Source organism: Mus pahari, chromosome 8 (assembly GCF_900095145.1).
Source record: "Mus pahari chromosome 8, PAHARI_EIJ_v1.1, whole genome shotgun sequence".
Taxonomy (NCBI): domain Eukaryota; kingdom Metazoa; phylum Chordata; class Mammalia; order Rodentia; family Muridae; genus Mus; species Mus pahari.
The window spans coordinates 12413131-12424220 of record NC_034597.1 but is presented as its reverse complement, the minus strand read 5'-3'; positions in this window follow the sequence as shown (position 1 = coordinate 12424220).

Here is an 11090-nt window from a genome sequence, read left to right as displayed (position 1 = left end):
CTCTGTAGACCAAGCTGGCCTCGAACTCAGAAATCCACCTGCCTCTGCCTCCCAAGTGCTGGGATTAAAGGCATGCGCCACCACGCCCGGCTTACAATAAGTTTTATTATCTCACATGTAGAATAGGGGTGATTATATAGTTTTAAGTGGTAAGTGAGATTACACATGGAAATGCTCTATAGCTGGACTAGGGGTATACTTAGCAGAGAGCTCACTAGGCATGCATAAATCACTCTGATTCAATGGCCATCACAACATAAAAATAAACATGAGGATGTAAGCCTGTAAGCCCAGCACTTAGGAGGTAGGAGCAGGAAGATCAGAAGTTCAGGGGCATCCTTGGCTACATTGTAAGTGAGTTTGAGACCAGCCTGGAATATGTACATGTGCCCCTGTCTCTACATAAACGAAGGAAGGAAACAAACACAAATTAATTCAAGTTTTCGAGTTTGGAGTTCAAAGTAGCCATTGAGGCAGATTTTTCTTTTGGGTTAAGAGTTCTATTAGAAGAGTTATTGAAGCCACAGATACACAGGCAGACAGTAGTATGACAGGAGAGGAGAGGCTAGACCCACAGAACAGAGTGGCAGTCTCTTATTACATCTTTCACAGGAAAGGAAGGGTGAGAAAGAGGTTAAAATCTTTCTGGTTTAGCCCTCAGTTGGTCATTTCTTTAACAGGAAGTGGTAAATTACACACTGCCAGATGGTGGATAACCTCTCCCGAATGGCCAGTACTAGGTCTCAAAGAATAGAAACAAGTTACTTTAATTCTGGAAATCAAATGGTCTTAGCTTCCATAACTCTCACTGTCCAACCAATGGAGGTGCTATACAAAATGGTGTCACCCTGGCTAACGCTTAGTTGAATATTTTCAGCATCAGAAACAAATATGTACCTGGGTTAGGTAAGCCAAGGCTAAGTCAAGATGGGACCCAAGCCGTACATGGTGCGCACACCTTTAATCCCATCAGGCAAGAGGGAGAGGCAGGCAAATCTCTGAGTCCCAGGGCAGCCTAGTCTATAGAGAGAGTTCCAGCCATGGTGGTCAAACTCAAGGTTGGGAATGGAGCTGAAGTTTGGGGTGAGAACAGAGGGTTATCAGCAGCAAAGCCATGCAGGGGTTTGGGTCAGGCTTTGTTCTGGGGTAGAAACTTAAGCTGAGATGCAGCTCTGTCTGAGACCTGAGGCAAAAGAGCAGTTTCCTGAAGTGACTCAGAAACAGCTGTCCCTCTCCAGGAAAGGCTCCAATCCAGTGACCTTGGTTAGAAGAAAAAGAGAACGTGGAGTTTAACACATTTTAAGAGATCTTTACGAGAGTAAGGCCTTCAAAGAACATCTTCATTCCCTCCTCTCCTTCCTTTGCCTCTCCCACTCTGGGAGATAACTAAGGTAGGATGGCTGTCAGCATCTTGCACAAATCTGGTCCTTACAGCTTTCATCATGCCAGATACATTCATCAGCCATCCTTCATCCATCATCATCCATCCATCTTTCCATCCGAGTACTTAGCAGTCATTAAGTACTTACTATGCACTCCATTATGTCTGGTACTTTGCTAGGTTTGGGGAATTGCTTTAGTTTCTGTAACTGTCAAAGTTCAACCAAAATGGAAGTGCTTTGCAAAATGGTGTCACCCCGGCTAAGAAAGAAGTGTGTTGTTTGCCCTGTTGGACAGACAATAAGATGAGTTCCCAGCTGTGTTTATATGTATTTGTGAGAGTGATGGTAAATTTTAAAATCAGTTTGAGAGAAATGTTGTAAAATTAAGCCCTCTACGGTGGTGACACATGCCTGGAGTCCCTGCCCAGGGAAGACAGAAACAGGAAATTCAGGAGTTCAAGGTCAGCTTTGGCCACAGAAAGACTTCAAATAGGAGACCTCGACTCAAAAAGCAAAGCAAAAGAAAAACTAATAACAAAAATATTAGAAAACGGGCTGGAGAGATGGCTCAGTGGTTAAGAGCACTGACTGCTCTTCCAAAGATCCTGAGTTCAAATCCCAGCAACCACATGGTGGCTCACAACCATCTGTAATGAGATCTGAAGCCCTCTTCTGGTGTGTCTGAAGATAGCTACAGTGTACTTACATATAATAATAAATAAATCTTTAAAAAGAAAAAAAAAGAATGATTGACTTTAAAAAATATTAGAAACCTATTTCCTTTTTCTTTCCAGAATTATTTTTAAATCTTTTAACATTCTTGGACAGCTGCAATGTAATGCATACGGACAATCCTTACACTAGGGAGGCTGAGTCAGAAGGATAAAGAATTTCAGGCAAACCTGGGAGACATGAGTCCCTGCAGACACAAAAGAGAAACTTTATTTTTCTTTATACTTTGGTTATGATTCTGTAGCCATAGATGTCAAAATCTGAATTTAATGTAACAGCATGATGATAAAGCAGTCTGAGCATCAAGAATTCAGGGTATCTGACTAGAGATGTAGGAAGGATCAATCTGTCCTATTTGGAATATGCAGAACAAAAACAAATTGTTTGAAAGTGGGACTCATCTGTCTTATAAAGTACCAAACGTATAGGTGAGCCAGCGGTCACATCTGCAAGAACCACAGTGCTGATGCAGACAATGCAGGGAGGGAAGTGCCGGAGAGCAAACGACTTGTCTCACGAGGCAACTTCTACTCAACTCCTATTTATTGCCAAGTGGAATTGAGCCCAGGATCTCACAGGTACCAGGCTTTCTAAATTTGAGCTTATTAGGATATATATATAATATATTATATATTATATATGTTATATATAATATATTATATATTTTATATATATATATTTTTTTTATAAGAAGCTTATATATCCCTGACCTTTTTTTTTTTACTGTGTTGTTGTTGCTTTGTTCTGTTTTAGTCATCAGATTTGCTAAATTGCCCAGGCTAGACTTAATCACGCATTCCTCCTGCTTCAGCTTCCTAAGTGCTGACATAAGCACGCACCACCATGCCTGGGTCCTCTGGGAATCAAACTTAGATGTTTGGTGGGAATGCCTTAACCCACTGAGCGATCTCCGCAGCCTGAAATCTGGGTTTGTTTTTTAAGTTAAAACTCTCAGCCGTGCGTGGTGGCGCACACCTTTAATCCCAGCACTCGGGAGGCAGAGGATTTCTGAGTTCGAGGCCAGCCTGGTCTACAAAGTGAGTTCCAGGAAAGCCAGGGCTATACAGAGAAACCCTGTCTCTTAAAAANAAAAAAAAAAAAAAAAGTTAAAACTCCCGAGTTAAAAAGTGTTCACGTGATTGCCAAGCATGGTGGTGCACGCCTTTCATCCCAGCGCTTAGGAGGCAGTCACAGCCAGATCTCTGTGAGTTTGAGGCCAACCTGGCCTACAAAGCAAGGTCCAGGACAGGCAGGGCCATTGCACAGAGAAACCCTATCTTGAAAAACAAAAACAAACAGAGAGGGAGAGAGAGAAGGAGAAGGAGGGAGGAAGGAAGGATGGGAGGGAGGGAGGGAGGAAGGGAGGAGAGAGAGTTCATGTCAGCCAGGTGTGGCTGCATATACTTCACATGCCTATTATCTGAGCACTAGGGAGGCTAAGACAAGAGGACTATAAGGAGTTCAAGCCTACCTGGACAACATAGTGAGTCCTATGACAGCCTGAGCTATGCATTGTGAGACCCTCTATACACAAAGAAAATCACACGTCAATAAAACCGTCCATGGTCTATCAGTCAGGATTCTGATCTAAACTAAATCAGTCTTTCTTACAGAACTGCTCCTACTCTCAGGAAGGAGCATGTGTACCACGTGCACCATATGTACCATGTGCATCACATGTACCATGTGTATCATATGTACCATGTGCACCATATGTATCATGTGCATCATATGTACCATGTGNACCATATGTATCATGTGCATCATATGTACCATGTGTATCATATGTACCATGTGCACCATATGTATCATGTGCATCATATGTACCATGTGCACCATGTATATCATGTGTATCATGTGCACCATGCGTATACCAGGTGTAAGCTCTGGGTGAGAATGACCTGAGAATAAGACTCACCCTGCCTGGAAATGCCTGCTGGAATAAGGGGACTGAGAGCAGAACTCAGAGTGAAGCCAGCTGCCACCAGAATGGCGGTTCCTTCCTGTAGCCCCAGCTGCAGACTTTTTTCAAAAAAATCTAGCTTCAGCAGACACCGTTCCTCCCTAGGTAAGTCATATGAAGTTTCTTGGGAAATCTCAGGCACAATGACCCACAGGGAGGCACCCAAATAGCTACATGCCAAACTGGTTCTGTAGCCACTGTGACATGCCAGGGCCAGCTGCCTGCTGGGTCTTCAGAATCACACTTTCCTGGTACACATGCCAGCACTTCCACCAAGGCCACGGCAGCAGCTCCCCATGCTCTTAGTAAGGCTAACCTGGCCTCTTGGCACAAAGAGGGGGCCCAAGGAAGCAAGGGGACCATGCTAGTAGAAGGGACAGTAATCTCCCTTCCGTGGTGCTTTTAGCCAAACAGCTTTCTAGGTAGTCATCCAGTTTGCCACCCATAGTGCTGACAGGAGACACTGTCATCCTAGAACTGCAAAAAGCAAGGCAGACAAGACCCTGAGGGTGCAGGGCACCTGGCTGGGATGCCCAGACAGGCCTATGGGTGACAGGCCACACACTCTGCCCAAGCCCAGTCTCCAGCAATGTTGGCAGAGTGTGCTATTTTAGGTTCCTTTGTCATATCACTGCAGGCACATTGGACTGCAGGAGTCTGACTAAAAGGGAAAGAACCAGTCTAGCAGAGCTGGAGTTGGGGGCAGCAGCTCGGAGTGGCCCTTGGCTCATGGCAGCACCAAGAAGCTGCCTTTGCCAAGGCTTCTGATCCCAAGACTGAACTGGGATTTGAACACTTGCTTCAGAGCATCTTGAAAAAGAAAAAAAAAAATCAAAGAGGAGGACTCCACGGTTCAGGGTTCGGAGGTTACAATCCCTGGGTCAGGATCAATCGTGTCAATAATGATACCTTATTGGAAAAGTGTTTTATAATGACACAGGGTGCCTTTGCAGACATTATCTCATGAGATCCTTGCTGCAGCCCTATGAGGCAGGCAGTTATTGTTCATCCATCTGAAAAGTGAAGAATCTTAGTCACCAGAGTAAGTGACTTGCCCAAGATTACAGTCTTTTAAAAGTGGTATGAACAGGCCTGAATCCATCTCTGAATAGCCTAGAGCCGCGCCATCTTTGCAGGAAAATGGGAACTTAGAGAATAGGACCAGGCTCTTGCTGTCTGCTGGTGACGTCGAGCAATATGAAGTTTCATGAGACATTGTTCTTAAGAGTGGACCCAACACAGAGCTTGTCGGTGGTCTGGTCTGGCAGTACAGGGCTATCACAGCGCCTTGTCTCTTCTCTTGGCTGATGGGTAGGAAGGGCTTTTCTGTTCCCCTCCATGCCTTCCCCCCCTGAGTCAGCTCTCTGGCATTGCCCTGGCCTGTCCCGGGCCCCACGCCCAGGCCATGAGGAGGAGCTGGCAGATTTCCCAGGGAATGATGCTGTCTTAACTCAAGCCAAATCTTAATTATGACCCCCTTCCCAGAGGCAGCCCAACAATAGCTACTTTGGGAGTTAGGACCTGTGGGCACTGGGTCGGCTCCCCTTGGACTTCCTACTACAGATGTCCCTGGATGCAGACACGCCAAACAGCTGCACCTCTAGAGACCTAATCCGTTTCATAGACTTTGGCTGAGCCACACTCCTACCTCAGGTCTTTGCTTGGGTTTCTGGTCACATCCAAAGAGCTAGCAAGAGAGGTGTTTTTGGACAGAAAGAGAGGAAGGAGAGCCGAGACTCCAGCCTGAAGCTGCCTCAGCTGTTTCTGGGGCTCTGACTCAGAGGTGCTTCTCAGGAATGTTGAGCACATGGTCCTCAGAGTCCCATGTCCAAGCACAGAAGAATGACCACTAAGCAGGGGAGATTTTTACTCTCCTATATCCCCTTGAGAATACCCCTTTCAGAGAAACCACCACAGGGTGAGTTCATCTTGGAAGGTTCATCTTGGAAGTCTCCACAAGGAAGGAAGGAAAAAGGAAGGGGGGGGAGGGAGGGAGGAAGGAAGGAAGGAAGGAAGGACCTTTCAGCCTCCCAGACTTCCGTCCTTATCAGTAACTGTAGCAAACGACTTTTGAGTTCGTGTCCACCTTATCTCCCCAGCTCTGCCCTGACTTCCTTGACCTCGGGCTTCTGTGTGAAAGAGCATGCGTGCCTCCAAGATAGGTTGACAGATAATCTGAGGAAAAGAGCAGGAAAGGACAGAGGGAACAGGGGCTAGGATTGTATCTCCATCTCCATGGTAGGATGTTTGCCTTGCATGTATGTGGCCCTGGGCTCAAACACCAGCACTGCAGTAAAAAATAATAATGAATAAAAGTTAAAGAAAAAAAAAGTAAAGAAGCCAGTCAGACTAGACTACACCCTAACATCTCGAAAACGTCCTTCCTTTCCCAAGAAAATCACCCGAACCACTTGGAGAAAAGAGAACAGGGAAGCTACAGGGAGACGACCTGGTGCTTCTCATCTCCGTGTCCACTACAACCCCTCAGACCCGCCCGGAGACCCTGGGAATCCTTTTAACTCCAGAACAACAGATGCTCTGAACTGATTTTTCCAACTGTGGGCAAATACTTTTCTTTGCCTCTGGATTTTCTTTTGTTTCTCTAAAGCCTGATGTCCCATAAAATAATCCACAGTGAAATGAGACCCAGTGAGAAGCAACTGTGGACTAGAAACCACGTCAGCAGCTTGTCTCACGATGTAGTAATTAGAGGGTTGCCTGCGTTCCCGGTTAGAGCCTGTGAGCTGCGGCGGGGATTGGGGATGCAGAGAGGGTTTGGATTGTTCACAAGCTAGTCTCAAGTCTAGCACACTGCATGGTACAGTGCATGTGTCTGTAGATCCATGATAGAGATTTGTGACTTTTTTGCATGACAGAGGGGCGACTAGAAGTTGCCAGTACACTCCGGCTGCTATTGGCAACTTTGGTTCTGTACCCCATGGCAGATTCAAGAATCTGAGCGGAAGAAATCGAAGCTGGAGACATCCATAGACGATCTCTGGGCCATGGAATCTAGGAGAAAGTGGCTTTGTAAATGACTCCTTAGGTGGAGGTCAGCTGAGGGTTAAGGCTGCAGTCCTGCGGACTCTCTAAAATCGGGCATAAAGCGGCCTCTAGTGGACAACAGAGTCACTGCGCTTTCATAAAGGAGCCTCGCTTCCTCGCTGTGGAGGGAGGCAGGGTCTCTGTGCTGTGTTCTCTGTTCTTGGATGGGGGGCGGGGGCGGGGAGATAAAGAGCAGTCAAATCATACCACCAGCAAGATAAGCGGACCCTATCAGAATAATAGGTCATCCATTCAACAAATCAATTATTCAAAAGCTTGCATCATGTACAGTACACTGTGCTCTGATGAAAGCTATCAGGAGGGAGCCTTGCCCTTAAGGAACCTATGATCACAGTGAGAGAGCTAAAATAAATAAATAAATAAATAAATAAAAAGGTTTTTTTTTTCAGTTTTTGTTTATTTGTTTGAGATGGTGACTTGCCAAGTAGTTCATGTTGGTCTGGAACTCCCAGCAATCCTCCTGCCTTGGTCTTCCAAGTGCTGGGATAAAAAGTAGAGCTACCACATTTGGCCTCAAAATAAAATGAACTATAAGAGGTTTTGAGTAAGCTTACAAGACACACGTGGTGGGTCACTTTTGCATTCTTAGCACTTGAGAAGCTAAAGCAGGAGGGTCTTGCGTCTAAGGACTATCCCAGGTGTATCTCAATGACTCTAAAATGAGCCCCTTATCAGCTGCCAACTCTTCCAAAGGCTGAGTTTAGAAAAACCAAGAGTGCGTTCTGTGCTTCAGGGTGTGGGATTTTTATGTGGTTTCATTTTTGTCTGGTTGGTGTTGGTTTTTCAAGACGGGGCCTCTGTAGCACAGGCTGGATTCAGTCTTGTGATTGCTCTGTAGCCAAGGCTGGTCTCAACCACTTTACCCTCCTGCTTCGGTCCCCTCAAAATGGGGATGATAAAAATTCAATTTCTCAAGTTGCTAGAAAGACTAGGGTAATAATTGAGAAATAAGTAAATAAATACACACAAAAAAACAACTCCATATTGAAAACTGCCAAAAAAAAAAAAAAAAAACTAAAACAAAACAAAACAAACCAACCCAAACAAATAAGAAGCCGCCACTGTGGGTCAGCGAGATGGTTCAGTGGGTAAAGTGCTTGCTGTATGACTCTAAGGACCTGAGTTCAGTCCCCAGGACCCATGTAAGAGGGGAAGAAGAGAAAACCTCACAGACCTTGTCTTGTGACCCCCAGGCACACACCATGGGCACACACATGCCTTCCACATACTACTAATAAATACAATTTAAAATACCTCCTTGAAAATACAATTGATGGGGCATGATGGCTCACATCTGTAATCCTAACTCTAGGAGGCTCAGATAAGAGATGCCTCAAATGCAAGGCCAGTCTGAAGTGAGACCCTGTCTCAGACAAACAAAAAAAAAAAAAAAAAAAAAAGGAAAGGAAAGGAAGAGGAAGAGGAAGGGAGTTAAAAACATATAGCAACATTTTTAAATTAAGAAACTTTATTAATTAATTTATTTTATCTATATGGGTGTTTTACCTGCATGCATAGCTGTGTGCCATGTGTGCATGTGCATGCATGTGTGTGTTTGTGTGTGTGTGCCTGATGCCTGAAGAGGCCAGCCAGAAGAGGGCGCTGGATCCCTTAGATCTTCAATTACATACAGCTGAGAGCCAACACATGGATGCTGGGAATTAAACCCAGGTCCTCTGGAAGAGCAGCCAGTGCTCTTCACCACTGAGCCACCTCTCCAGCCCCATAAAGAAAAAAGTACATATAAGAGACTAAAATAGGTGATAAGGAGATGAATAGAAATATGAGAATTAAAGTAGGGGTATCTGGCTATTGTGGGCTCATAGGCAAGGGAGAAAGGCAGGGTCCAAGTTTCTGGACTCCAAAGAAGATCCTGAGGTGCCAAGGTCCTAGGCCTGAATTACCGTAGTGCCCATCAGACATTTACACTTGAATGTCCTGTATCCATTCAAATTCAACAAGCTCTAACTCCAAATTAATCAACCCACGATGATAGCGAAGACCTGGTAGTACAAGACGATGGTCCTAACGACTCAAGAGGCTAAAGCAAAAGGATCTCAAGTTGAAGATTTGCCCGGGTTACTGAGTGTGTTGAAGGCCAGCCAGGGCAACTTAGTGAGACCTAACTCAAAAGCAAAACAAAACAAAAACCCAAGTAGGAGTATACACAGGGTTCTGAGTTCAACCTGACTCCCCAGTTTCCCAAGCATTTGCAAGGCCTTGGTGTTTATTTCAGCACCTGATCTACACTGTCCTTCCTACTGGCAGTGTTCCCTCTACTCCCGGCTCTAACAACTAACATACTTCTTCCATTTCTTCCTACTTCAAGGGTTTCTGTTTATCCAAATTACTTGGTATTAAAAGCCCCAAAGTGCTCAGCTTTTATAGATAGTCTCGGCATTTATTGAGTTCTTGCTACACCCCAGGTCCTAGGGTTGAACAGATTCAGCTACTGATCTCATGAGTCCTAGAGTCACAGGAGCAGCTGTAAAGTTGGACTTGGGACAAAAGCTTTGAAGCAGTGGTGGTTGGTGCTCTGGGGAGTGGGGTGTCACTACAGAGATGTGATCCCATCAGGGCCCTGGTTGCTACTCGGATTAAGCGATGCTGGGAGAGAGAACTGAAGGACAAGCATAGGATGTGGTGTAGGTAGGACCATCTCAAGACAGGCATTTTTCAAAGCCCCAGAAGTTGCTGGTGGCAACTATTTTCTTATACCCTGTTTGTTCTTTTTCTTCTTGCTTCTGGCAAGTACATCTTCTTTGAGGGAGGGTCTATTTCTGAGCCATCTTTCTGTCTTCTATGGCAGTTAGAATTAAAGCTTCACAAAAGCAGGGAGACGACTGTCAGTGGACTTGAGGAGACACTGTCCATCCATCCTCTGGGTGTATCGCCCTCAGAGACTCTGAAGCTCTGCAATATTAGCCTGTACCTACACCTAACACTCTCCTTTGTGCTGGCCAAGTAACAGCAGAATGTCCAACTTCGAGCCTAGACTTAGGTCTGTCCTTGGTGGAGGAATCTTCTCTCCTTGTGCTGGAGTTGCAGGCTTCATCATGGTGGGTGAGCGTGGAAGCAGTCGTTCTGCGTGGGTTCCTTGGGAGCTACAGAGTTTTAGACTCTGAAGGAACACGAGGTCGGTTGTAAAAGGGCAGTGCAGTTTAACTAGGGCCTGCAGGTGGTTTCCCCGCCTCTCTCTCTTGCCACTCTACACCAGTCTCCTTTCTACCCCTCAAATATACTGACAGGTTTGGTTTGGTTTGTTTTTTAATTATTTATTTGTGTCTATGAATACATTGTTGCTATCTTCAGACACACCAGGAGGGGGCATCAGATCCCATTACAGATGGTTGGGAGCCACCATGTGGTTGCTGGGAATTGAACTCAGGACCTCTGGAAGAGCAGCCAGTGCTCTTAACTGCTGAGCCATCTCTCCAGCCCATACTGACAGTTTTTAAAAATAGTTTTTAATTTGTGTGTGTGTGTGTGTGTGTGTGTGTGTGTGTGTGTGTGTGTCTGTATGAGTTTATGTGCAATGTGTGCTTGCAGTGCCCTCGGAGGCCAGAGCACACTGAACTCCTTGGAACTAGAATTAAAGGCAGTTGTGAGCTACCATGTGGGTACCTGAACCAAACACCGTAAGTTCATTTTATTTTCTCAGCAGTAGAAGTAAGTCTGAAATTACTTTTCTTGGTTCATTGCCTTCCTATAAAAATGTAAACTCCACAAAGGCAGGGATTTTGCTGGATTCTTCCTTCCTGTGTTCCAAGTAAGAAGAGCAGAGCAAAGTGTTCAGTCAAATGGATGGATGGATACATGGATGTGTGGATGTGTGGGTGTGTGTATGTATGTATGTATGTATGTATGTATGTGTGGGTGTATGTGTGGATGGATGGATGGATGTGTGGGTGGGTGGGTGGATGGATGGATGGGTGGATGTGTGGGTG